We start from the raw sequence: 26,652 nt of genomic DNA on the forward strand, positions 1-26,652 counted from the left end.
GAAAGAAAGCACAGAGCCCCAGATTCTATGTTGTCCTGGAGAGCTTGCAGAGCACTGGGGAAAGGCAGGCAGAGAATTCCCTGCTAGCACCTTCTCTGTGCCTGGGAAGCAGAAGTGTTCACATTGCTTCGCAGAATCGCTTTTGTGCAGAAAACAGTAACACTTGTTCAGTAGGAAAGAAAGCACAGAGCCCCAGATTCTATGTTGTCCTGGAGAGCTTGCAGAGCACTGGGGATAGGCAGGCAGAGAATTCCCTGCTAGCACCTTCTCTGTGCCTGGGAAGCACAAGTGTTCACATTGCTTCGCAGGAATCGCTTTTGTGCAGAAAACAATAACACTTGTTCAGAAGGAAAGAAAGCACAGAGCCCCAGATTCTATGTTGTCCTGGAGAGCTTGCAGAGCACTGGGGAAAGGCAGGCAGAGAATTCCCTGCTAGCACCTTCTCTGTGCCTGTTCACATTGCTTCGCAAGAATCGCTTTTGTGCAGAAAACAGTAACACTTGTTCAGAAGGAAAGAAAGCACAGAGCCCCAGATTCTATGTTGTCCTGCAGAGCTTGCAGAGCACTGGGGAAAGGCAGGCAGAGAATTCCTTGCTAGCACCTTCTCTGTGCCTGGGAAGCAGAAGTGTTCACATTGCTTCGCAGAATCGCTTTTGTGCAGAAAACAGTAACACTTGTTCAGAAGGAGAGAAAGCACAGAGCCCCAGATTCTATGTTGTCCTGGAGAGCTTGCAGAGCACTGGGGAAAGGCAGGCAGAGAATTCCCTGCTAGCACCTTCTCTGTGCCTGGGAAGCAGAAGTGTTCACATTGCTTCGCAGAATCGCTTTTGTGCAGAAAACAGTAACACTTGTTCAGAATGAAAGAAAGCACAGAGCCCCAGATTCTATGTTGTCCTGCAGAGCTTGCAGAGCACTGGGGAAAGGCAGGCAGAGAATTCCCTGCTAGCACCTTCTCTGTGCCTGTTCACATTGCTTCGCAGAATCGCTTTTGTGCAGAAAACACTAACACTTGTTCAGAAGGAAAGAAAGCACAGAGCCCCAGATTCTATGTTGTCCTGGAGAGCTTGCAGAGCACTGGGGAAAGGCAGGCAGAGAATTCCCTGCTAGCACCTTCTCTGTGCCTGGGAAGCAGAAGTGTTCACATTGCTTCGCAGAATCGCTTTTGTGCAGAAAACACTAACACTTGTTCAGAAGGAAAGAAAGCACAGAGCCCCAGATTCTATGTTGTCCTGGAGAGCTTGCAGAGCACTGGGGAAAGGCAGGCAGAGAATTCCCTGCTAGCACCTTCTCTGTGCCTGGGAAGCAGAAGTGTTCACATTGCTTCGCAGAATCGCTTTTGTGCAGAAAACAGTAACACTTGTTCAGAACGAAAGAAAGCACAGAGCCCCAGATTCTATGTTGTCCTGCAGAGCTTGCAGAGCACTGGGGAAAGGCAGGCAGAGAATTCCTTGCTAGCACCTTCTCTGTGCCTGGGAAGCAGAAGTGTTCACATTGCTTCGCAGAATCGCTTTTGTGCAGAAAACACTAACACTTGTTCAGTAGGAAAGAAAGCACAGAGCCCCAGATTCTATGTTGTCCTGGAGAGCTTGCAGAGCACTGGGGAAAGGCAGGCAGAGAATTCCCTGCTAGCACCTTCTCTGTGCCTGGGAAGCACAAGTGTTCACATTGCTTCGCAAGAATCGCTTTTGTGCAGAAAACAATAACACTTGTTCAGAAGGAAAGAAAGCACAGAGCCCCAGATTCTATGTTGTCCTGGAGAGCTTGCAGAGCACTGGGGAAAGGCAGGCAGAGAATTCCCTGCTAGCACCTTCTCTGTGCCTGTGAAGCAGAAGTGTTCACATTGCTTCGCAAAAATCGCTTTTGTGCAGAAAACAGTAACACTTGTTCAGAAGGAAAGAAATCACAGAGCCCCAGATTCTATGTTGTCCTGGAGAGCTTGCAGAGCACTGGGGAAAGGCAGGCAGAGAATTCCCTGCTAGCACCTTCTCTGTGCCTGTTCACATTGCTTCGCAAGAATCGCTTTTGTGCAGAAAACAGTAACACTTGTTCAGAAGGAAAGAAAGCACAGAGCCCCAGATTCTATGTTGTCCTGGAGAGCTTGCAGAGCACTGGGGAAAGGCAGGCAGAGAATTCCCTGCTAGCACCTTCTCTGTACCTGGGAAGCAGAAGTGTTCACATTGCTTCGCAAAAATCGCTTTTGTGCAGAAAACAGTAACACTTGTTCAGAAGGAAAGAAATCACAGAGCCCCAGATTCTATGTTGTCCTGGAGAGCTTGCAGAGCACTGGGGAAAGGCAGGCAGAGAATTCCCTGCTAGCACCTTCTCTGTGCCTGTTCACATTGCTTCGCAAGAATCGCTTTTGTGCAGAAAAGAGTAACACTTGTTCAGAAGGAAAGAAAGCACAGAGCCCCAGATTCTATGTTGTCCTGCAGAGCTTGCAGAGCACTGGGGAAAGGCAGGCAGAGAATTCCTTGCTAGCACCTTCTCTGTGCCTGGGAAGCAGAAGTGTTCACATTGCTTCGCAGAATCGCTTTTGTGCAGAAAACACTAACACTTGTTCAGAAGGAGAGAAAGCACAGAGCCCCAGATTCTATGTTGTCCTGGAGAGCTTGCAGAGCACTGGGGAAAGGCAGGCAGAGAATTCCCTGCTAGCACCTTCTCTGTGCCTGGGAAGCAGAAGTGTTCACATTGCTTCGCAGAATCGCTTTTGTGCAGAAAACAGTAACACTTGTTCAGAAGGAAAGAAAGCACAGAGCCCCAGATTCTATGTTGTCCTGCAGAGCTTGCAGAGCACTGGGGAAAGGCAGGCAGAGAATTCCTTGCTAGCACCTTCTCTGTGCCTGGGAAGCAGAAGTGTTCACATTGCTTCACAAGAATTGGTTTTGTGCAGAAAACATTAACACTTGTTCAGAACGAAAGAAAGCACAGAGACCCAGATTCTATGTTGTCCTGGAGAGCTTGCAGAGCACTGGGGAAAGGCAGGCAGAGAATTCCCTGCTACCACCTTCTCTGTGCCTGGGAAGCAGAAGTGTTCACATTGCTTCGCAAAAATCGCTTTTGTGCAGAAAACAGTAACACTTGTTCAGAAGGAAAGAAAGCACAGAGCCCCAGATTTTATGTTGTCCTGGAGAGCTTGCAGAGCACTGGGGAAAGGCAGGCAGAGAATTCCCTGCTAGCACCTTCTCTGTGCCTGTTCACATTGCTTCGCAGAATCGCTTTTGTGCAGAAAACAGTAACACTTGTTCAGAACGAAAGAAAGCACAGAGCCCCAGATTCTATGTTGTCCTGGAGAGCTTGCAGAGCACTGGGGACAGGCAGGCAGAGAATTCCCTGCTAGCGCCTTCTCTGTGCCTGGGAAGCAGAAGTGTTCACATTGCTTCGCAGAATCGCTTTTGTGCAGAAAACACTAACACTTGTTCAGAAGGAAAGAAAGCACAGAGCCCCAGATTCTATGTTGTCCTGGAGAGCTTGCAGAGCACTGGGGAAAGGCAGGCAGAGAATTCCCTGCTAGCACCTTCTCTGTGCCTGTGAAGCAGAAGTGTTCACATTGCTTCGCAAAAATCGCTTTTGTGCAGAAAACAGTAACACTTGTTCAGAAGGAAAGAAAGCACAGAGCCCCAGATTCTATGTTGTCCTGGAGAGCTTGCAGAGCACTGGGGAAAGGCAGGCAGAGAATTCCCTGCTAGCACCTTCTCTGTGCCTGTTCACATTGCTTCGCAAGAATCGCTTTTGTGCAGAAAACAGTAACACTTGTTCAGAAGGAAAGAAATCACAGAGCCCCAGATTCTATGTTGTCCTGGAGAGCTTGCAGAGCACTGGGGAAAGGCAGGCAGAGAATTCCCTGCTAGCACCTTCTCTGTACCTGGGAAGCAGAAGTGTTCACATTGCTTCGCAAAAATCGCTTTTGTGCAGAAAACAGTAACACTTGTTCAGAAGGAAAGAAATCACAGAGCCCCAGATTCTATGTTGTCCTGGAGAGCTTGCAGAGCACTGGGGAAAGGCAGGCAGAGAATTCCCTGCTAGCACCTTCTCTGTGCCTGTTCACATTGCTTCGCAAGAATCGCTTTTGTGCAGAAAACAGTAACACTTGTTCAGAAGGAAAGAAATCACAGAGCCCCAGATTCTATGTTGTCCTGGAGAGCTTGCAGAGCACTGGGGAAAGGCAGGCAGAGAATTCCCTGCTAGCACCTTCTCTGTGCCTGTTCACATTGCTTCGCAAGAATCGCTTTTGTGCAGAAAACAGTAACACTTGTTCAGAAGGAAAGAAATCACAGAGCCCCAGATTCTATGTTGTCCTGGAGAGCTTGCAGAGCACTGGGGAAAGGCAGGCAGAGAATTCCTTGCTAGCACCTTCTCTGTGCCTGGGAAGCAGAAGTGTTCACATTGCTTCGCAAGAATCGCTTTTGTGCAGAAAACACTAACACTTGTTCAGAAGGAAAGAAAGCACAGAGCCCCAGATTCTATGTTGTCCTGGAGAGCTTGCAGAGCACTGGGGACAGGCAGGCAGAGAATTCCCTGCTAGCGCCTTCTCTGTGCCTGGGAAGCAGAAGTGTTCACATTGCTTCGCAGAATCGCTTTTGTGCAGAAAACACTAACACTTGTTCAGAAGGAAAGAAAGCACAGAGCCCCAGATTCTATGTTGTCCTGGAGAGCTTGCAGAGCACTGGGGAAAGGCAGGCAGAGAATTCCCTGCTAGCACCTTCTCTGTGCCTGTGAAGCAGAAGTGTTCACATTGCTTCGCAAAAATCGCTTTTGTGCAGAAAACAGTAACACTTGTTCAGAAGGAAAGAAATCACAGAGCCCCAGATTCTATGTTGTCCTGGAGAGCTTGCAGAGCACTGGGGAAATGCAGGCAGAGAATTCCCTGCTAGCACCTTCTCTGTGCCTGTTCACATTGCTTCGCAAGAATCGCTTTTGTGCAGAAAACAGTAACACTTGTTCAGAAGGAAAGAAATCACAGAGCCCCAGATTCTATGTTGTCCTGGAGAGCTTGCAGAGCACTGGGGAAAGGCAGGCAGAGAATTCCTTGCTAGCACCTTCTCTGTGCCTGGGAAGCAGAAGTGTTCACATTGCTTCGCAGAATCGCTTTTGTGCAGAAAACAGTAACACTTGTTCAGAAGGAGAGAAAGCACAGAGCCCCAGATTCTATGTTGTCCTGGAGAGCTTGCAGAGCACTGGGGAAAGGCAGGCAGAGAATTCTTGCTAGCACCTTCTCTGTGCCTGGGAAGCAGAAGTGTTCACATTGCTTCGCAAGAATCGCTTTTGTGCAGAAAACAGTAACACTTGTTCAGAAGGAAAGAAAGCACAGAGCCCCAGATTCTATGTTGTCCTGGAGAGCTTGCAGAGCACTGGGGAAAGGCAGGCAGAGAATTCCCTGCTAGCACCTTCTCTGTGCCTGTTCACATTGCTTCGCAGAATCGCTTTTGTGCAGAAAACTCTAACACTTGTTCAGAAGGAAAGAAAGCACAGAGCCCCAGATTCTATGTTGTCCTGGAGAGCTTGCAGAGCACTGGGGAAAGGCAGGCAGAGAATTCCCTGCTAGCACCTTCTCTGTGCCTGGGAAGCAGAAGTGTTCACATTGCTTCGCAGAATCGCTTTTGTGCAGAAAACAGTAACACTTGTTCAGTAGTAAAGAAAGCACAGAGCCCCAGATTCTATGTTGTCCTGCAGAGCTTGCAGAGCACTGGGGAAAGGCAGGCAGAGAATTCCTTGCTAGCACCTTCTCTGTGCCTGGGAAGCAGAAGTGTTCACATTGCTTCGCAAAAATCGCTTTTGTGCAGAAAACAGTAACACTTGTTCAGAAGGAAAGAAAGCACAGAGCCCCAGATTCTATGTTGTCCTGGAGAGCTTGCAGAGCACTGGGGAAAGGCAGGCAGAGAATTCCCTGCTAGCACCTTCTCTGTGCCTGGGAAGCAGAAGTGTTCACATTGCTTCGCAGAATCGCTTTTGTGCAGAAAACAGTAACACTTGTTCAGTAGTAAAGAAAGCACAGAGCCCCAGATTCTATGTTGTCCTGCAGAGCTTGCAGAGCACTGGGGAAAGGCAGGCAGAGAATTCCTTGCTAGCACCTTCTCTGTGCCTGGGAAGCAGAAGTGTTCACATTGCTTCGCAAAAATCGCTTTTGTGCAGAAAACAGTAACACTTGTTCAGAAGGAAAGAAAGCACAGAGCCCCAGATTCTATGTTGTCCTGGAGAGCTTGCAGAGCACTGGGGAAAGGCAGGCAGAGAATTCCCTGCTAGCACCTTCTCTGTGCCTGTTCACATTGCTTCGCAGAATCGCTTTTGTGCAGAAAACAGTAACACTTGTTCAGAACGAAAGAAAGCACAGAGCCCCAGATTCTATGTTGTCCTGGAGAGCTTGCAGAGCACTGGGGACAGGCAGGCAGAGAATTCCCTGCTAGCACCTTCTCTGTGCCTGGGAAGCACAAGTGTTCACATTGCTTCGCAGAAACGCTTTTGTGCAGAAAACACTAACACTTGTTCAGAAGGAAAGAAAGCACAGAGCCCCAGATTCTATGTTGTCCTGGAGAGCTTGCAGAGCACTGGGGAAAGGCAGGCAGAGAATTCCCTGCTAGCACCTTCTCTGTGCCTGGGAAGCAGAAGTGTTCACATTGCTTCGCAGAATCGCTTTTGTGCAGAAAACAGTAACACTTGTTCAGAACGAAAGAAAGCACAGAGCCCCAGATTCTATGTTGTCCTGCAGAGCTTGCAGAGCACTGGGGAAAGGCAGGCAGAGAATTCCTTGCAAGCACCTTCTCTGTGCCTGGGAAGCAGAAGTGTTCACATTGCTTCGCAAGAATCGCTTTTGTGCAGAAAACACTAACACTTGTTCAGAAGGAAAGAAAGCACAGAGCCCCAGATTCTATGTTGTCCTGGAGAGCTTGCAGAGCACTGGGGAAAGGCAGGCAGAGAATTCCCTGCTAGCACCTTCTCTGTGCCTGGGAAGCAGAAGTGTTCACATTGCTTCGCAGAATCGCTTTTGTGCAGAAAACAGTAACACTTGTTCAGAACGAAAGAAAGCACAGAGCCCCAGATTCTATGTTGTCCTGGAGAGCTTGCAGAGCACTGGGGAAAAGCAGGCAGAGAATTCCTTGCTAGCACCTTCTCTGTGCCTGGGAAGCAGAAGTGTTCACATTGCTTCGCAAGAATCGCTTTTGGGCAGAAAACACTAACACTTGTTCAGAACGAAAGAAAGCACAGAGCCCCAGATTCTATGTTGTCCTGGAGAGCTTGCAGAGCACTGGGGAAAGGCAGGCAGAGAATTCCTTGCTAGCACCTTCTCTGTGCCTGGGAAGCAGAAGTGTTCACATTGCTTCGCAGAATCGCTTTTGTGCAGAAAACACTAACACTTGTTCAGAAGGAAAGAAAGCACAGAGCCCCAGATTTTATGTTGTCCTGGAGAGCTTGCAGAGCACTGGGGAAAGGCAGGCAGAGAATTCCCTGCTAGCACCTTCTCTGTGCCTGGGAAGCAGAAGTGTTCACATTGCTTCGCAGAATCGCTTTTGTGCAGATAACACTAACACTTGTTCAGAAGGAAAGAAAGCACAGAGCCCCAGATTCTATGTTGTCCTGGAGAGCTTGCAGAGCACTGGGGAAAGGCAGGCAGAGAATTCCCTGCTAGCACCTTCTCTGTGCCTGGGAAGTAGAAGTGTTCACATTGCTTCGCAGAATCGCTTTTGTGCAGAAAACAGTAACACTTGTTCAGAACGAAAGAAAGCACAGAGCCCCAGATTCTATGTTGTCCTGCAGAGCTTGCAGAGCACTGGGGAAAGGCAGGCAGAGAATTCCTTGCTAGCACCTTCTCTGTGCCTGGGAAGCAGAAGTGTTCACATTGCTTCGCAAGAATCGCTTTTGTGCAGAAAACACTAACACTTGTTCAGAAGGAAAGAAAGCACAGAGCCCCAGATTCTATGTTGTCCTGGAGAGCTTGCAGAGCACTGGGGAAAGGCAGGCAGAGAATTCCCTGCTAGCACCTTCTCTGTGCCTGGGAAGCAGAAGTGTTCACATTGCTTCGCAGAATCGCTTTTGTGCAGAAAACAGTAACACTTGTTCAGTAGGAAAGAAAGCACAGAGCCCCAGATTCTATGTTGTCCTGGAGAGCTTGCAGAGCACTGGGGATAGGCAGGCAGAGAATTCCCTGCTAGCACCTTCTCTGTGCCTGGGAAGCACAAGTGTTCACATTGCTTCGCAGGAATCGCTTTTGTGCAGAAAACAATAACACTTGTTCAGAAGGAAAGAAAGCACAGAGCCCCAGATTCTATGTTGTCCTGGAGAGCTTGCAGAGCACTGGGGAAAGGCAGGCAGAGAATTCCCTGCTAGCACCTTCTCTGTGCCTGTTCACATTGCTTCGCAAGAATCGCTTTTGTGCAGAAAACAGTAACACTTGTTCAGAAGGAAAGAAAGCACAGAGCCCCAGATTCTATGTTGTCCTGCAGAGCTTGCAGAGCACTGGGGAAAGGCAGGCAGAGAATTCCTTGCTAGCACCTTCTCTGTGCCTGGGAAGCAGAAGTGTTCACATTGCTTCGCAGAATCGCTTTTGTGCAGAAAACAGTAACACTTGTTCAGAAGGAGAGAAAGCACAGAGCCCCAGATTCTATGTTGTCCTGGAGAGCTTGCAGAGCACTGGGGAAAGGCAGGCAGAGAATTCCCTGCTAGCACCTTCTCTGTGCCTGGGAAGCAGAAGTGTTCACATTGCTTCGCAGAATCGCTTTTGTGCAGAAAACAGTAACACTTGTTCAGAATGAAAGAAAGCACAGAGCCCCAGATTCTATGTTGTCCTGCAGAGCTTGCAGAGCACTGGGGAAAGGCAGGCAGAGAATTCCCTGCTAGCACCTTCTCTGTGCCTGTTCACATTGCTTCGCAGAATCGCTTTTGTGCAGAAAACACTAACACTTGTTCAGAAGGAAAGAAAGCACAGAGCCCCAGATTCTATGTTGTCCTGGAGAGCTTGCAGAGCACTGGGGAAAGGCAGGCAGAGAATTCCCTGCTAGCACCTTCTCTGTGCCTGGGAAGCAGAAGTGTTCACATTGCTTCGCAGAATCGCTTTTGTGCAGAAAACACTAACACTTGTTCAGAAGGAAAGAAAGCACAGAGCCCCAGATTCTATGTTGTCCTGGAGAGCTTGCAGAGCACTGGGGAAAGGCAGGCAGAGAATTCCCTGCTAGCACCTTCTCTGTGCCTGGGAAGCAGAAGTGTTCACATTGCTTCGCAGAATCGCTTTTGTGCAGAAAACAGTAACACTTGTTCAGAACGAAAGAAAGCACAGAGCCCCAGATTCTATGTTGTCCTGCAGAGCTTGCAGAGCACTGGGGAAAGGCAGGCAGAGAATTCCTTGCTAGCACCTTCTCTGTGCCTGGGAAGCAGAAGTGTTCACATTGCTTCGCAGAATCGCTTTTGTGCAGAAAACACTAACACTTGTTCAGTAGGAAAGAAAGCACAGAGCCCCAGATTCTATGTTGTCCTGGAGAGCTTGCAGAGCACTGGGGAAAGGCAGGCAGAGAATTCCCTGCTAGCACCTTCTCTGTGCCTGGGAAGCACAAGTGTTCACATTGCTTCGCAAGAATCGCTTTTGTGCAGAAAACAATAACACTTGTTCAGAAGGAAAGAAAGCACAGAGCCCCAGATTCTATGTTGTCCTGGAGAGCTTGCAGAGCACTGGGGAAAGGCAGGCAGAGAATTCCCTGCTAGCACCTTCTCTGTGCCTGTGAAGCAGAAGTGTTCACATTGCTTCGCAAAAATCGCTTTTGTGCAGAAAACAGTAACACTTGTTCAGAAGGAAAGAAATCACAGAGCCCCAGATTCTATGTTGTCCTGGAGAGCTTGCAGAGCACTGGGGAAAGGCAGGCAGAGAATTCCCTGCTAGCACCTTCTCTGTGCCTGTTCACATTGCTTCGCAAGAATCGCTTTTGTGCAGAAAACAGTAACACTTGTTCAGAAGGAAAGAAAGCACAGAGCCCCAGATTCTATGTTGTCCTGGAGAGCTTGCAGAGCACTGGGGAAAGGCAGGCAGAGAATTCCCTGCTAGCACCTTCTCTGTACCTGGGAAGCAGAAGTGTTCACATTGCTTCGCAAAAATCGCTTTTGTGCAGAAAACAGTAACACTTGTTCAGAAGGAAAGAAATCACAGAGCCCCAGATTCTATGTTGTCCTGGAGAGCTTGCAGAGCACTGGGGAAAGGCAGGCAGAGAATTCCCTGCTAGCACCTTCTCTGTGCCTGTTCACATTGCTTCGCAAGAATCGCTTTTGTGCAGAAAAGAGTAACACTTGTTCAGAAGGAAAGAAAGCACAGAGCCCCAGATTCTATGTTGTCCTGCAGAGCTTGCAGAGCACTGGGGAAAGGCAGGCAGAGAATTCCTTGCTAGCACCTTCTCTGTGCCTGGGAAGCAGAAGTGTTCACATTGCTTCGCAGAATCGCTTTTGTGCAGAAAACACTAACACTTGTTCAGAAGGAGAGAAAGCACAGAGCCCCAGATTCTATGTTGTCCTGGAGAGCTTGCAGAGCACTGGGGAAAGGCAGGCAGAGAATTCCCTGCTAGCACCTTCTCTGTGCCTGGGAAGCAGAAGTGTTCACATTGCTTCGCAGAATCGCTTTTGTGCAGAAAACAGTAACACTTGTTCAGAAGGAAAGAAAGCACAGAGCCCCAGATTCTATGTTGTCCTGCAGAGCTTGCAGAGCACTGGGGAAAGGCAGGCAGAGAATTCCTTGCTAGCACCTTCTCTGTGCCTGGGAAGCAGAAGTGTTCACATTGCTTCACAAGAATTGGTTTTGTGCAGAAAACATTAACACTTGTTCAGAACGAAAGAAAGCACAGAGACCCAGATTCTATGTTGTCCTGGAGAGCTTGCAGAGCACTGGGGAAAGGCAGGCAGAGAATTCCCTGCTACCACCTTCTCTGTGCCTGGGAAGCAGAAGTGTTCACATTGCTTCGCAAAAATCGCTTTTGTGCAGAAAACAGTAACACTTGTTCAGAAGGAAAGAAAGCACAGAGCCCCAGATTTTATGTTGTCCTGGAGAGCTTGCAGAGCACTGGGGAAAGGCAGGCAGAGAATTCCCTGCTAGCACCTTCTCTGTGCCTGTTCACATTGCTTCGCAGAATCGCTTTTGTGCAGAAAACAGTAACACTTGTTCAGAACGAAAGAAAGCACAGAGCCCCAGATTCTATGTTGTCCTGGAGAGCTTGCAGAGCACTGGGGACAGGCAGGCAGAGAATTCCCTGCTAGCGCCTTCTCTGTGCCTGGGAAGCAGAAGTGTTCACATTGCTTCGCAGAATCGCTTTTGTGCAGAAAACACTAACACTTGTTCAGAAGGAAAGAAAGCACAGAGCCCCAGATTCTATGTTGTCCTGGAGAGCTTGCAGAGCACTGGGGAAAGGCAGGCAGAGAATTCCCTGCTAGCACCTTCTCTGTGCCTGTGAAGCAGAAGTGTTCACATTGCTTCGCAAAAATCGCTTTTGTGCAGAAAACAGTAACACTTGTTCAGAAGGAAAGAAAGCACAGAGCCCCAGATTCTATGTTGTCCTGGAGAGCTTGCAGAGCACTGGGGAAAGGCAGGCAGAGAATTCCCTGCTAGCACCTTCTCTGTGCCTGTTCACATTGCTTCGCAAGAATCGCTTTTGTGCAGAAAACAGTAACACTTGTTCAGAAGGAAAGAAATCACAGAGCCCCAGATTCTATGTTGTCCTGGAGAGCTTGCAGAGCACTGGGGAAAGGCAGGCAGAGAATTCCCTGCTAGCACCTTCTCTGTACCTGGGAAGCAGAAGTGTTCACATTGCTTCGCAAAAATCGCTTTTGTGCAGAAAACAGTAACACTTGTTCAGAAGGAAAGAAATCACAGAGCCCCAGATTCTATGTTGTCCTGGAGAGCTTGCAGAGCACTGGGGAAAGGCAGGCAGAGAATTCCCTGCTAGCACCTTCTCTGTGCCTGTTCACATTGCTTCGCAAGAATCGCTTTTGTGCAGAAAACAGTAACACTTGTTCAGAAGGAAAGAAATCACAGAGCCCCAGATTCTATGTTGTCCTGGAGAGCTTGCAGAGCACTGGGGAAAGGCAGGCAGAGAATTCCCTGCTAGCACCTTCTCTGTGCCTGTTCACATTGCTTCGCAAGAATCGCTTTTGTGCAGAAAACAGTAACACTTGTTCAGAAGGAAAGAAATCACAGAGCCCCAGATTCTATGTTGTCCTGGAGAGCTTGCAGAGCACTGGGGAAAGGCAGGCAGAGAATTCCTTGCTAGCACCTTCTCTGTGCCTGGGAAGCAGAAGTGTTCACATTGCTTCGCAAGAATCGCTTTTGTGCAGAAAACACTAACACTTGTTCAGAAGGAAAGAAAGCACAGAGCCCCAGATTCTATGTTGTCCTGGAGAGCTTGCAGAGCACTGGGGACAGGCAGGCAGAGAATTCCCTGCTAGCGCCTTCTCTGTGCCTGGGAAGCAGAAGTGTTCACATTGCTTCGCAGAATCGCTTTTGTGCAGAAAACACTAACACTTGTTCAGAAGGAAAGAAAGCACAGAGCCCCAGATTCTATGTTGTCCTGGAGAGCTTGCAGAGCACTGGGGAAAGGCAGGCAGAGAATTCCCTGCTAGCACCTTCTCTGTGCCTGTGAAGCAGAAGTGTTCACATTGCTTCGCAAAAATCGCTTTTGTGCAGAAAACAGTAACACTTGTTCAGAAGGAAAGAAATCACAGAGCCCCAGATTCTATGTTGTCCTGGAGAGCTTGCAGAGCACTGGGGAAATGCAGGCAGAGAATTCCCTGCTAGCACCTTCTCTGTGCCTGTTCACATTGCTTCGCAAGAATCGCTTTTGTGCAGAAAACAGTAACACTTGTTCAGAAGGAAAGAAATCACAGAGCCCCAGATTCTATGTTGTCCTGGAGAGCTTGCAGAGCACTGGGGAAAGGCAGGCAGAGAATTCCTTGCTAGCACCTTCTCTGTGCCTGGGAAGCAGAAGTGTTCACATTGCTTCGCAGAATCGCTTTTGTGCAGAAAACAGTAACACTTGTTCAGAAGGAGAGAAAGCACAGAGCCCCAGATTCTATGTTGTCCTGGAGAGCTTGCAGAGCACTGGGGAAAGGCAGGCAGAGAATTCCTTGCTAGCACCTTCTCTGTGCCTGGGAAGCAGAAGTGTTCACATTGCTTCGCAAGAATCGCTTTTGTGCAGAAAACAGTAACACTTGTTCAGAAGGAAAGAAAGCACAGAGCCCCAGATTCTATGTTGTCCTGGAGAGCTTGCAGAGCACTGGGGAAAGGCAGGCAGAGAATTCCCTGCTAGCACCTTCTCTGTGCCTGTTCACATTGCTTCGCAGAATCGCTTTTGTGCAGAAAACAGTAACACTTGTTCAGAAGGAAAGAAAGCACAGAGCCCCAGATTCTATGTTGTCCTGGAGAGCTTGCAGAGCACTGGGGACAGGCAGGCAGAGAATTCCCTGCTAGCGCCTTCTCTGTGCCTGGGAAGCAGAAGTGTTCACATTGCTTCGCAGAATCGCTTTTGTGCAGAAAACAGTAACACTTGTTCAGAAGGAAAGAAAGCACAGAGCCCCAGATTCTATGTTGTCCTGGAGAGCTTGCAGAGCACTGGGGAAAGGCAGGCAGAGAATTCCCTGCTAGCACCTTCTCTGTGCCTGGGAAGCAGAAGTGTTCACATTGCTTCGCAGAATCGCTTTTGTGCAGAAAACAGTAACACTTGTTCAGAAGGAAAGAAAGCACAGAGCCCCAGATTCTATGTTGTCCTGCAGAGCTTGCAGAGCACTGGGGAAAGGCAGGCAGAGAATTCCTTGCTAGCACCTTCTCTGTGCCTGGGAAGCAGAAGTGTTCACATTGCTTCGCAAGAATCGCTTTTGTGCAGAAAACACTAACACTTGTTCAGAAGGAAAGAAAGCACAGAGCCCCAGATTCTATGTTGTCCTGGAGAGCTTGCAGAGCACTGGGGAAAGGCAGGCAGAGAATTCCCTGCTAGCACCTTCTCTGTGCCTGGGAAGCAGAAGTGTTCACATTGCTTCGCAGAATCGCTTTTGTGCAGAAAACAGTAACACTTGTTCAGTAGGAAAGAAAGCACAGAGCCCCAGATTCTATGTTGTCCTGGAGAGCTTGCAGAGCACTGGGGATAGGCAGGCAGAGAATTCCCTGCTAGCACCTTCTCTGTGCCTGGGAAGCACAACTGTTCACATTGCTTCGCAAGAATCGCTTTTGTGCAGAAAACAGTAACACTTGTTCAGAAGGAAAGAAAGCACAGAGCCCCAGATTCTATGTTGTCCTGGAGAGCTTGCAGAGCACTGGGGAAAGGCAGGCAGAGAATTCCCTGCTAGCACCTTCTCTGTGCCTGTGAAGCAGAAGTGTTCACATTGCTTCGCAAAAATCGCTTTTGTGCAGAAAACAGTAACACTTGTTCAGAAGGAAAGAAATCACAGAGCCCCAGATTCTATGTTGTCCTGGAGAGCTTGCAGAGCACTGGGGAAAGGCAGGCAGAGAATTCCCTGCTAGCACCTTCTCTGTGCCTGTTCACATTGCTTCGCAAGAATCGCTTTTGTGCAGAAAACAGTAACACTTGTTCAGAAGGAAAGAAAGCACAGAGCCCCAGATTCTATGTTGTCCTGGAGAGCTTGCAGAGCACTGGGGAAAGGCAGGCAGAGAATTCCCTGCTAGCACCTTCTCTGTGCCTGGGAAGCAGAAGTGTTCACATTGCTTCGCAAAAATCGCTTTTGTGCAGAAAACAGTAACACTTGTTCAGAAGGAAAGAAATCACAGAGCCCCAGATTCTATGTTGTCCTGGAGAGCTTGCAGAGCACTGGGGAAAGGCAGGCAGAGAATTCCCTGCTAGCACCTTCTCTGTGCCTGTTCACATTGCTTCGCAAGAATCGCTTTTGTGCAGAAAACAGTAACACTTGTTCAGAACGAAAGAAAGCACAGAGCCCCAGATTCTATGTTGTCCTGGAGAGCTTGCAGAGCACTGGGGAAAGGCAGGCAGAGAATTCCTTGCTAGCACCTTCTCTGTGCCTGGGAAGCAGAAGTGTTCACATTGCTTCGCAGAATCGCTTTTGTGCAGAAAACAGTAACACTTGTTCAGAAGGAGAGAAAGCACAGAGCCCCAGATTCTATGTTGTCCTGGAGAGCTTGCAGAGCACTGGGGAAAGGCAGGCAGAGAATTCCTTGCTAGCACCTTCTCTGTGCCTGGGAAGCAGAAGTGTTCACATTGCTTCGCAAGAATCGCTTTTGTGCAGAAAACAGTAACACTTGTTCAGAAGGAAAGAAAGCACAGAGCCCCAGATTCTATGTTGTCCTGGAGAGCTTGCAGAGCACTGGGGAAAGGCAGGCAGAGAATTCCCTGCTAGCACCTTCTCTGTGCCTGTTCACATTGCTTCGCAGAATCGCTTTTGTGCAGAAAACAGTAACACTTGTTCAGAAGGAAAGAAAGCACAGAGCCCCAGATTCTATGTTGTCCTGGAGAGCTTGCAGAGCACTGGGGACAGGCAGGCAGAGAATTCCCTGCTAGCGCCTTCTCTGTGCCTGGGAAGCAGAAGTGTTCACATTGCTTCGCAGAATCGCTTTTATGCAGAAAACAGTAACACTTGTTCAGAAGGAAAGAAAGCACAGAGCCCCAGATTCTATGTTGTCCTGGAGAGCTTGCAGAGCACTGGGGAAAGGCAGGCAGAGAATTCCCTGCTAGCACCTTCTCTGTGCCTGGGAAGCAGAAGTGTTCACATTGCTTCGCAGAATCGCTTTTGTGCAGAAAACAGTAACACTTGTTCAGAACGAAAGAAAGCACAGAGCCCCAGATTCTATGTTGTCCTGCAGAGCTTGCAGAGCACTGGGGAAAGGCAGGCAGAGAATTCCTTGCTAGCACCTTCTCTGTGCCTGGGAAGCAGAAGTGTTCACATTGCTTCGCAAGAATCGCTTTTGTGCAGAAAACACTAACACTTGTTCAGAAGGAAAGAAAGCACAGAGCCCCAGATTCTATGTTGTCCTGGAGAGCTTGCAGAGCACTGGGGAAAGGCAGGCAGAGAATTCCCTGCTAGCACCTTCTCTGTGCCTGGGAAGCAGAAGTGTTCACATTGCTTCGCAGAATCGCTTTTGTGCAGAAAACAGTAACACTTGTTCAGTAGGAAAGAAAGCACAGAGCCCCAGATTCTATGTTGTCCTGGAGAGCTTGCAGAGCACTGGGGATAGGCAGGCAGAGAATTCCCTGCTAGCACCTTCTCTGTGCCTGGGAAGCACAACTGTTCACATTGCTTCGCAAGAATCGCTTTTGTGCAGAAAACAGTAACACTTGTTCAGAAGGAAAGAAAGCACAGAGCCCCAGATTCTATGTTGTCCTGGAGAGCTTGCAGAGCACTGGGGAAAGGCAGGCAGAGAATTCCCTGCTAGCACCTTCTCTGTGCCTGTGAAGCAGAAGTGTTCACATTGCTTCGCAAAAATCGCTTTTGTGCAGAAAACAGTAACACTTGTTCAGAAGGAAAGAAATCACAGAGCCCCAGATTCTATGTTGTCCTGGAGAGCTTGCAGAGCACTGGGGAAAGGCAGGCAGAGAATTCCCTGCTAGCACCTTCTCTGTGCCTGTTCACATTGCTTCGCAAGAATCGCTTTTGTGCAGAAAACAGTAACACTTGTTCAGAAGGAAAGAAATCACAGAGCCCCAGATTCTATGTTGTCCTGGAGAGCTTGCAGAGCACTGGGGAAAGGCAGGCAGAGAATTCCCTGCTAGCACCTTCTCTGTGCCTGTTCACATTGCTTCGCAAGAATCGCTTTTGTGCAGAAAACAGTAACACTTGTTCAGAAGGAAAGAAAGCACAGAGCCCCAGATTCTATGTTGTCCTGGAGAGCTTGCAGAGCACTGGGGAAAGGCAGGCAGAGAATTCCCTGCTAGCACCTTCTCTGTGCCTGGGAAGCAGAAGTGTTCACATTGCTTCGCAAAAATCGCTTTTGTGCAGAAAACAGTAACACTTGTTCAGAAGGAAAGAAAGCACAGAGCCCCAGATTCTATGTTGTCCTGCAGAGCTTGCAGAGCACTGGGGAAAGGCAGGCAGAGAATTCCTTGCTAGCACCTTCTCTGTGCCTGGGAAGCAGAAGTGTTCACATTGCTTCGCAGAATCGCTTTTGTGCAGAAAACAGTAACACTTGTTCAGAAGGAGAGAAAGCACAGAGCCCCAGATTCTATGTTGTCCTGGAGAGCTTGCAGAGCACTGGGGAAAGGCAGGCAGAGAATTCCCTGCTAGCACCTTCTCTGTGCCTGGGAAGCAGAAGTGTTCACATTGCTTCGCAGAATCGCTTTTGTGCAGAAAACAGTAACACTTGTTCAGAACGAAAGAAAGCACAGAGCCCCAGATTCTATGTTGTCCTGCAGAGCTTGCAGAGCACTGGGGAAAGGCAGGCAGAGAATTCCCTGCTAGCACCTTCTCTGTGCCTGTTCACATTGCTTCGCAAGAATCGCTTTTGTGCAGAAAACAGTAACACTTGTTCAGAAGGAAAGAAAGCACAGAGCCCCAGATTCTATGTTGTCCTGGAGAGCTTGCAGAGCACTGGGGAAAGGCAGGCAGAGAATTCCCTGCTAGCACCTTCTCTGTGCCTAGGAAGCAGAAGTGTTCACATTGCTTCGCAAAAATCGCTTTTGTGCAGAAAACAGTAACACTTGTTCAGAAGGAAAGAAAGCACAGAGCCCCAGATTCTATGTTGTCCTGCAGAGCTTGCAGAGCACTGGGGAAAGGCAGGCAGAGAATTCCTTGCTAGCACCTTCTCTGTGCCTGGGAAGCAGAAGTGTTCACATTGCTTCGCAGAATCGCTTTTGTGCAGAAAACAGTAACACTTGTTCAGAAGGAGAGAAAGCACAGAGCCCCAGATTCTATGTTGTCCTGGAGAGCTTGCAGAGCACTGGGGAAAGGCAGGCAGAGAATTCCCTGCTAGCACCTTCTCTGTGCCTGGGAAGCAGAAGTGTTCACATTGCTTCGCAGAATCGCTTTTGTGCAGAAAACAGTAACACTTGTTCAGAACGAAAGAAAGCACAGAGCCCCAGATTCTATGTTGTCCAGCAGAGCTTGCAGAGCACTGGGGAAAGGCAGGCAGAGAATTCCCTGCTAGCACCTTCTCTGTGCCTGTTCACATTGCTTCGCAAGAATCGCTTTTGTGCAGAAAACAGTAACACTTGTTCAGAAGGAAAGAAAGCACAGAGCCCCAGATTCTATGTTGTCCTGCAGAGCTTGCAGAGCACTGGGGAAAGGCAGGCAGAGAATTCCTTGCTAGCACCTTCTCTGTGCCTGGGAAGCAGAAGTGTTCACATTGCTTCGCAGAATCGCTTTTGTGCAGAAAACACTAACACTTGTTCAGAAGGAGAGAAAGCACAGAGCCCCAGATTCTATGTTGTCCTGGAGAGCTTGCAGAGCACTGGGGAAAGGCAGGCAGAGAATTCCCTGCTAGCACCTTCTCTGTGCCTGGGAAGCAGAAGTGTTCACATTGCTTCGCAGAATCGCTTTTGTGCAGAAAACAGTAACACTTGTTCAGAACGAAAGAAAGCACAGAGCCCCAGATTCTATGTTGTCCTGCAGAGCTTGCAGAGCACTGGGGAAAGGCAGGCAGAGAATTCCCTGCTAGCACCTTCTCTGTGCCTGTTCACATTGCTTCGCAGAATCGCTTTTGTGCAGAAAACAGTAACACTTGTTCAGAAGGAAAGAAAGCACAGAGCCCCAGATTCTATGTTGTCCTGGAGAGCTTGCAGAGCACTGGGGAAAGGCAGGCAGAGAATTCCTTGCTAGCACCTTCTCTGTGCCTGGGAAGCAGAAGTGTTCACATTGCTTCGCAAGAATCGCTTTTGGGCAGAAAACACTAACACTTGTTCAGAACGAAAGAAAGCACAGAGCCCCAGATTCTATGTTGTCCTGGAGAGCTTGCAGAGCACTGGGGAAAGGCAGGCAGAGAATTCCTTGCTAGCACCTTCTCTGTGCCTGGGAAGCAGAAGTGTTCACATTGCTTCGCAGAATCGCTTTTGTGCAGAAAACACTAACACTTGTTCAGAAGGAAAGAAAGCACAGAGCCCCAGATTTTATGTTGTCCTGGAGAGCTTGCAGAGCACTGGGGAAAGGCAGGCAGAGAATTCCCTGCTAGCACCTTCTCTGTGCCTGGGAAGCAGAAGTGTTCACATTGCTTCGCAGAATCGCTTTTGTGCAGATAACACTAACACTTGTTCAGAAGGAAAGAAAGCACAGAGCCCCAGATTCTATGTTGTCCTGGAGAGCTTGCAGAGCACTGGGGAAAGGCAGGCAGAGAATTCCCTGCTAGCACCTTCTCTGTGCCTGGGAAGTAGAAGTGTTCACATTGCTTCGCAGAATCGCTTTTGTGCAGAAAACAGTAACACTTGTTCAGAAGGAAAGAAAGCACAGAGCCCCAGATTCTATGTTGTCCTGGAGAGCTTGCAGAGCACTGGGGAAAGGCAGGCAGAGAATTCCCTGCTAGCACCTTCTCTGTGCCTGGGAAGCAGAAGTGTTCACATTGCTTCGCAGAATCGCTTTTGTGCAGAAAACAGTAACACTTGTTCAGTAGGAAAGAAAGCACAGAGCCCCAGATTCTATGTTGTCCTGGAGAGCTTGCAGAGCACTGGGGATAGGCAGGCAGAGAATTCCCTGCTAGCACCTTCTCTGTGCCTGGGAAGCACAAGTGTTCACATTGCTTCGCAAGAATCGCTTTTGTGCAGAAAACAATAACACTTGTTCAGAAGGAAAGAAAGCACAGAGCCCCAGATTCTATGTTGTCCTGGAGAGCTTGCAGAGCACTGGGGAAAGGCAGGCAGAGAATTCCCTGCTAGCACCTTCTCTGTGCCTGTTCACATTGCTTCGCAAGAATCGCTTTTGTGCAGAAAACAGTAACACTTGTTCAGAAGGAAAGAAATCACAGAGCCCCAGATTCTATGTTGTCCTGGAGAGCTTGCAGAGCACTGGGGAAAGGCAGGCAGAGAATTCCCTGCTAGCACCTTCTCTGTGCCTGTTCACATTGCTTCGCAAGAATCGCTTTTGTGCAGAAAACAGTAACACTTGTTCAGAAGGAAAGAAATCACAGAGCCCCAGATTCTATGTTGTCCTGGAGAGCTTGCAGAGCACTGGGGAAAGGCAGGCAGAGAATTCCCTGCTAGCACCTTCTCTGTACCTGGGAAGCAGAAGTGTTCACATTGCTTCGCAAAAATCGCTTTTGTGCAGAAAACAGTAACACTTGTTCAGAAGGAAAGAAATCACAGAGCCCCAGATTCTATGTTGTCCTGGAGAGCTTGCAGAGCACTGGGGAAAGGCAGGCAGAGAATTCCCTGCTAGCACCTTCTCTGTGCCTGTTCACATTGCTTCGCAAGAATCGCTTTTGTGCAGAAAACACTAACACTTGTTCAGAAGGAAAGAAAGCACAGAGCCCCAGATTCTATGTTGTCCTGCAGAGCTTGCAGAGCACTGGGGAAAGGCAGGCAGAGAATTCCTTGCTAGCACCTTCTCTGTGCCTGGGAAGCAGAAGTGTTCACATTGCTTCGCAGAATCGCTTTTGTGCAGAAAACACTAACACTTGTTCAGAAGGAAAGAAAGCACAGAGCCCCAGATTCTATGTTGTCCTGGAGAGCTTGCAGAGCACTGGGGAAAGGCAGGCAGAGAATTCCCTGCTAGCACCTTCTCTGTGCCTGTTCACATTGCTTCGCAAGAATCGCTTTTGTGCAGAAAACAGTAACACTTGTTCAGAAGGAAAGAAATCACAGAGCCCCAGATTCTATGTTGTCCTGGAGAGCTTGCAGAGCACTGGGGAAAGGCAGGCAGAGAATTCCCTGCTAGCACCTTCTCTGTGCCTGTTCACATTGCTTCGCAAGAATCGCTTTTGTGCAGAAAACAGTAACACTTGTTCAGAAGGAAAGAAAGCACAGAGCCCCAGATTCTATGTTGTCCTGGAGAGCTTGCAGAGCACTGGGGAAAGGCAGGCAGAGAATTCCCTGCTAGCACCTTCTCTGTGCCTGGGAAGCAGAAGTGTTCACATTGCTTCGCAAAAATCGCTTTTGTGCAGAAAACAGTAACACTTGTTCAGAAGGAAAGAAAGCACAGAGCCCCAGATTCTATGTTGTCCTGCAGAGCTTGCAGAGCACTGGGGAAAGGCAGGCAGAGAATTCCTTGCTAGCACCTTCTCTGTGCCTGGGAAGCAGAAGTGTTCACATTGCTTCGCAGAATCGCTTTTGTGCAGAAAACAGTAACACTTGTTCAGAAGGAGAGAAAGCACAGAGCCCCAGATTCTATGTTGTCCTGGAGAGCTTGCAGAGCACTGGGGAAAGGCAGGCAGAGAATTCCCTGCTAGCACCTTCTCTGTGCCTGGGAAGCAGAAGTGTTCACATTGCTTCGCAGAATCGCTTTTGTGCAGAAAACAGTAACACTTGTTCAGAACGAAAGAAAGCACAGAGCCCCAGATTCTATGTTGTCCTGCAGAGCTTGCAGAGCACTGGGGAAAGGCAGGCAGAGAATTCCCTGCTAGCACCTTCTCTGTGCCTGTTCACATTGCTTCGCAAGAATCGCTTTTGTGCAGAAAACAGTAACACTTGTTCAGAAGGAAAGAAAGCACAGAGCCCCAGATTCTATGTTGTCCTGGAGAGCTTGCAGAGCACTGGGGAAAGGCAGGCAGAGAATTCCCTGCTAGCACCTTCTCTGTGCCTAGGAAGCAGAAGTGTTCACATTGCTTCGCAAGAATCGCTTTTGTGCAGAAAACAGTAACACTTGTTCAGAAGGAAAGAAAGCACAGAGCCCCAGATTCTATGTTGTCCTGCAGAGCTTGCAGAGCACTGGGGAAAGGCAGGCAGAGAATTCCTTGCTAGCACCTTCTCTGTGCCTGGGAAGCAGAAGTGTTCACATTGCTTCGCAGAATCGCTTTTGTGCAGAAAACAGTAACACTTGTTCAGAAGGAGAGAAAGCACAGAGCCCCAGATTCTATGTTGTCCTGGAGAGCTTGCAGAGCACTGGGGAAAGGCAGGCAGAGAATTCCCTGCTAGCACCTTCTCTGTGCCTGGGAAGCAGAAGTGTTCACATTGCTTCGCAGAATCGCTTTTGTGCAGAAAACAGTAACACTTGTTCAGAACGAAAGAAAGCACAGAGCCCCAGATTCTATGTTGTCCTGCAGAGCTTGCAGAGCACTGGGGAAAGGCAGGCAGAGAATTCCCTGCTAGCACCTTCTCTGTGCCTGTTCACATTGCTTCGCAAGAATCGCTTTTGTGCAGAAAACAGTAACACTTGTTCAGAAGGAAAGAAAGCACAGAGCCCCAGATTCTATGTTGTCCTGCAGAGCTTGCAGAGCACTGGGGAAAGGCAGGCAGAGAATTCCTTGCTAGCACCTTCTCTGTGCCTGGGAAGCAGAAGTGTTCACATTGCTTCGCAGAATCGCTTTTGTGCAGAAAACACTAACACTTGTTCAGAAGGAGAGAAAGCACAGAGCCCCAGATTCTATGTTGTCCTGGAGAGCTTGCAGAGCACTGGGGAAAGGCAGGCAGAGAATTCCCTGCTAGCACCTTCTCTGTGCCTGGGAAGCAGAAGTGTTCACATTGCTTCGCAGAATCGCTTTTGTGCAGAAAACAGTAACACTTGTTCAGAACGAAAGAAAGCACAGAGCCCCAGATTCTATGTTGTCCTGCAGAGCTTGCAGAGCACTGGGGAAAGGCAGGCAGAGAATTCCCTGCTAGCACCTTCTCTGTGCCTGTTCACATTGCTTCGCAGAATCGCTTTTGTGCAGAAAACAGTAACACTTGTTCAGAAGGAAAGAAAGCACAGAGCCCCAGATTCTATGTTGTCCTGGAGAGCTTGCAGAGCACTGGGGAAAGGCAGGCAGAGAATTCCTTGCTAGCACCTTCTCTGTGCCTGGGAAGCAGAAGTGTTCACATTGCTTCGCAAGAATCGCTTTTGGGCAGAAAACACTAACACTTGTTCAGAACGAAAGAAAGCACAGAGCCCCAGATTCTATGTTGTCCTGGAGAGCTTGCAGAGCACTGGGGAAAGGCAGGCAGAGAATTCCTTGCTAGCACCTTCTCTGTGCCTGGGAAGCAGAAGTGTTCACATTGCTTCGCAGAATCGCTTTTGTGCAGAAAACACTAACACTTGTTCAGAAGGAAAGAAAGCACAGAGCCCCAGATTTTATGTTGTCCTGGAGAGCTTGCAGAGCACTGGGGAAAGGCAGGCAGAGAATTCCCTGCTAGCACCTTCTCTGTGCCTGGGAAGCAGAAGTGTTCACATTGCTTCGCAGAATCGCTTTTGTGCAGATAACACTAACACTTGTTCAGAAGGAAAGAAAGCACAGAGCCCCAGATTCTATGTTGTCCTGGAGAGCTTGCAGAGCACTGGGGAAAGGCAGGCAGAGAATTCCCTGCTAGCACCTTCTCTGTGCCTGGGAAGTAGAAGTGTTCACATTGCTTCGCAGAATCGCTTTTGTGCAGAAAACAGTAACACTTGTTCAGAAGGAAAGAAAGCACAGAGCCCCAGATTCTATGTTGTCCTGGAGAGCTTGCAGAGCACTGGGGAAAGGCAGGCAGAGAATTCCCTGCTAGCACCTTCTCTGTGCCTGGGAAGCAGAAGTGTTCACATTGCTTCGCAGAATCGCTTTTGTGCAGAAAACAGTAACACTTGTTCAGTAGGAAAGAAAGCACAGAGCCCCAGATTCTATGTTGTCCTGGAGAGCTTGCAGAGCACTGGGGATAGGCAGGCAGAGAATTCCCTGCTAGCACCTTCTCTGTGCCTGGGAAGCACAAGTGTTCACATTGCTTCGCAAGAATCGCTTTTGTGCAGAAAACAATAACACTTGTTCAGAAGGAAAGAAAGCACAGAGCCCCAGATTCTATGTTGTCCTGGAGAGCTTGCAGAGCACTGGGGAAAGGCAGGCAGAGAATTCCCTGCTAGCACCTTCTCTGTGCCTGTTCACATTGCTTCGCAAGAATCGCTTTTGTGCAGAAAACAGTAACACTTGTTCAGAAGGAAAGAAATCACAGAGCCCCAGATTCTATGTTGTCCTGGAGAGCTTGCAGAGCACTGGGGAAAGGCAGGCAGAGAATTCCCTGCTAGCACCTTCTCTGTGCCTGTTCACATTGCTTCGCAAGAATCGCTTTTGTGCAGAAAACAGTAACACTTGTTCAGAAGGAAAGAAATCACAGAGCCCCAGATTCTATGTTGTCCTGGAGAGCTTGCAGAGCACTGGGGAAAGGCAGGCAGAGAATTCCCTGCTAGCACCTTCTCTGTACCTGGGAAGCAGAAGTGTTCACATTGCTTCGCAAAAATCGCTTTTGTGCAGAAAACAGTAACACTTGTTCAGAAGGAAAGAAATCACAGAGCCCCAGATTCTATGTTGTCCTGGAGAGCTTGCAGAGCACTGGGGAAAGGCAGGCAGAGAATTCCCTGCTAGCACCTTCTCTGTGCCTGTTCACATTGCTTCGCAAGAATCGCTTTTGTGCAGAAAACACTAACACTTGTTCAGAAGGAAAGAAAGCACAGAGCCCCAGATTCTATGTTGTCCTGGAGAGCTTGCAGAGCACTGGGGAAAGGCAGGCAGAGAATTCCTTGCTAGCACCTTCTCTGTGCCTGGGAAGCAGAAGTGTTCACATTGCTTCGCAGAATCGCTTTTGTGCAGAAAACACTAACACTTGTTCAGAAGGAAAGAAAGCACAGAGCCCCAGATTCTATGTTGTCCTGGAGAGCTTGCAGAGCACTGGGGAAAGGCAGGCAGAGAATTCCCTGCTAGCACCTTCTCTGTGCCTGGGAAGCAGAAGTGTTCACATTGCTTCGCAGAATCGCTTTTGTGCAGAAAACAGTAACACTTGTTCAGAACGAAAGAAAGCACAGAGCCCCAGATTCTATGTTGTCCTGCAGAGCTTGCAGAGCACTGGGGAAAGGCAGGCAGAGAATTCCTTGCTAGCACCTTCTCTGTGCCTGGGAAGCACAAGTGTTCACATTGCTTCGCAAGAATCGCTTTTGTGCAGAAAACAATAACACTTGTTCAGAAGGAAAGAAAGCACAGAGCCCCAGATTCTATGTTGTCCTGGAGAGCTTGCAGAGCACTGGGGAAAGGCAGGCAGAGAATTCCCTGCTAGCACCTTCTCTGTGCCTGTGAAGCAGAAGTGTTCACATTGCTTCGCAAAAATCGCTTTTGTGCAGAAAACAGTAACACTTGTTCAGAAGGAAAGAAATCACAGAGCCCCAGATTCTATGTTGTCCTGCAGAGCTTGCAGAGCACTGGGGAAAGGCAGGCAGAGAATTCCCTGCTAGCACCTTCTCTGTGCCTGTTCACATTGCTTCGCAAGAATCGCTTTTGTGCAGAAAACAGTAACACTTGTTCAGAAGGAAAGAAATCACAGAGCCCCAGATTCTATGTTGTCCTGGAGAGCTTGCAGAGCACTGGGGAAAGGCAGGCAGAGAATTCCCTGCTAGCACCTTCTCTGTACCTGGGAAGCAGAAGTGTTCACATTGCTTCGCAAAAATCGCTTTTGTGCAGAAAACAGTAACACTTGTTCAGAAGGAAAGAAATCACAGAGCCCCAGATTCTATGTTGTCCTGGAGAGCTTGCAGAGCACTGGGGAAAGGCAGGCAGAGAATTCCCTGCTAGCACCTTCTCTGTGCCTGTTCACATTGCTTCGCAAGAATCGCTTTTGTGCAGAAAACAGTAACACTTGTTCAGAAGGAAAGAAAGCACAGAGCCCCAGATTCTATGTTGTCCTGCAGAGCTTGCAGAGCACTGGGGAAAGGCAGGCAGAGAATTCCTTGCTAGCACCTTCTCTGTGCCTGGGAAGCAGAAGTGTTCACATTGCTTCGCAGAATCGCTTTTGTGCAGAAAACACTAACACTTGTTCAGAAGGAGAGAAAGCACAGAGCCCCAGATTCTATGTTGTCCTGGAGAGCTTGCAGAGCACTGGGGAAAGGCAGGCAGAGAATTCCCTGCTAGCACCTTCTCTGTGCCTGGGAAGCAGAAGTGTTCACATTGCTTCGCAGAATCGCTTTTGTGCAGAAAACAGTAACACTTGTTCAGAAGGAAAGAAAGCACAGAGCCCCAGATTCTATGTTGTCCTGCAGAGCTTGCAGAGCACTGGGGAAAGGCAGGCAGAGAATTCCTTGCTAGCACCTTCTCTGTGCCTGGGAAGCAGAAGTGTTCACATTGCTTCACAAGAATTGCTTTTGTGCAGAAAACATTAACACTTGTTCAGAACGAAAGAAAGCACAGAGCCCCAGATTCTATGTTGTCCTGGAGAGCTTGCAGAGCACTGGGGAAAGGCAGGCAGAGAATTCCCTGCTAGCACCTTCTCTGTGCCTGGGAAGCAGAAGTGTTCACATTGCTTCGCAGAATCGCTTTTGTGCAGAAAACAGTAACACTTGTTCAGAACGAAAGAAAGCACAGAGCCCCAGATTCTATGTTGTCCTGCAGAGCTTGCAGAGCACTGGGGAAAGGCAGGCAGAGAATTCCCTGCTAGCACCTTCTCTGTGCCTGTTCACATTGCTTCGCAAGAATCGCTTTTGTGCAGAAAACAGTAACACTTGTTCAGAAGGAAAGAAAGCACAGAGCCCCAGATTCTATGTTGTCCTGCAGAGCTTGCAGAGCACTGGGGAAAGGCAGGCAGAGAATTCCTTGCTAGCACCTTCTCTGTGCCTGGGAAGCAGAAGTGTTCACATTGCTTCGCAGAATCGCTTTTGTGCAGAAAACACTAA

The sequence above is a fragment of the Strix aluco genome, chromosome 20 (assembly GCF_031877795.1).
Source record: "Strix aluco isolate bStrAlu1 chromosome 20, bStrAlu1.hap1, whole genome shotgun sequence".
Taxonomy (NCBI): Eukaryota; Metazoa; Chordata; class Aves; order Strigiformes; family Strigidae; genus Strix; species Strix aluco.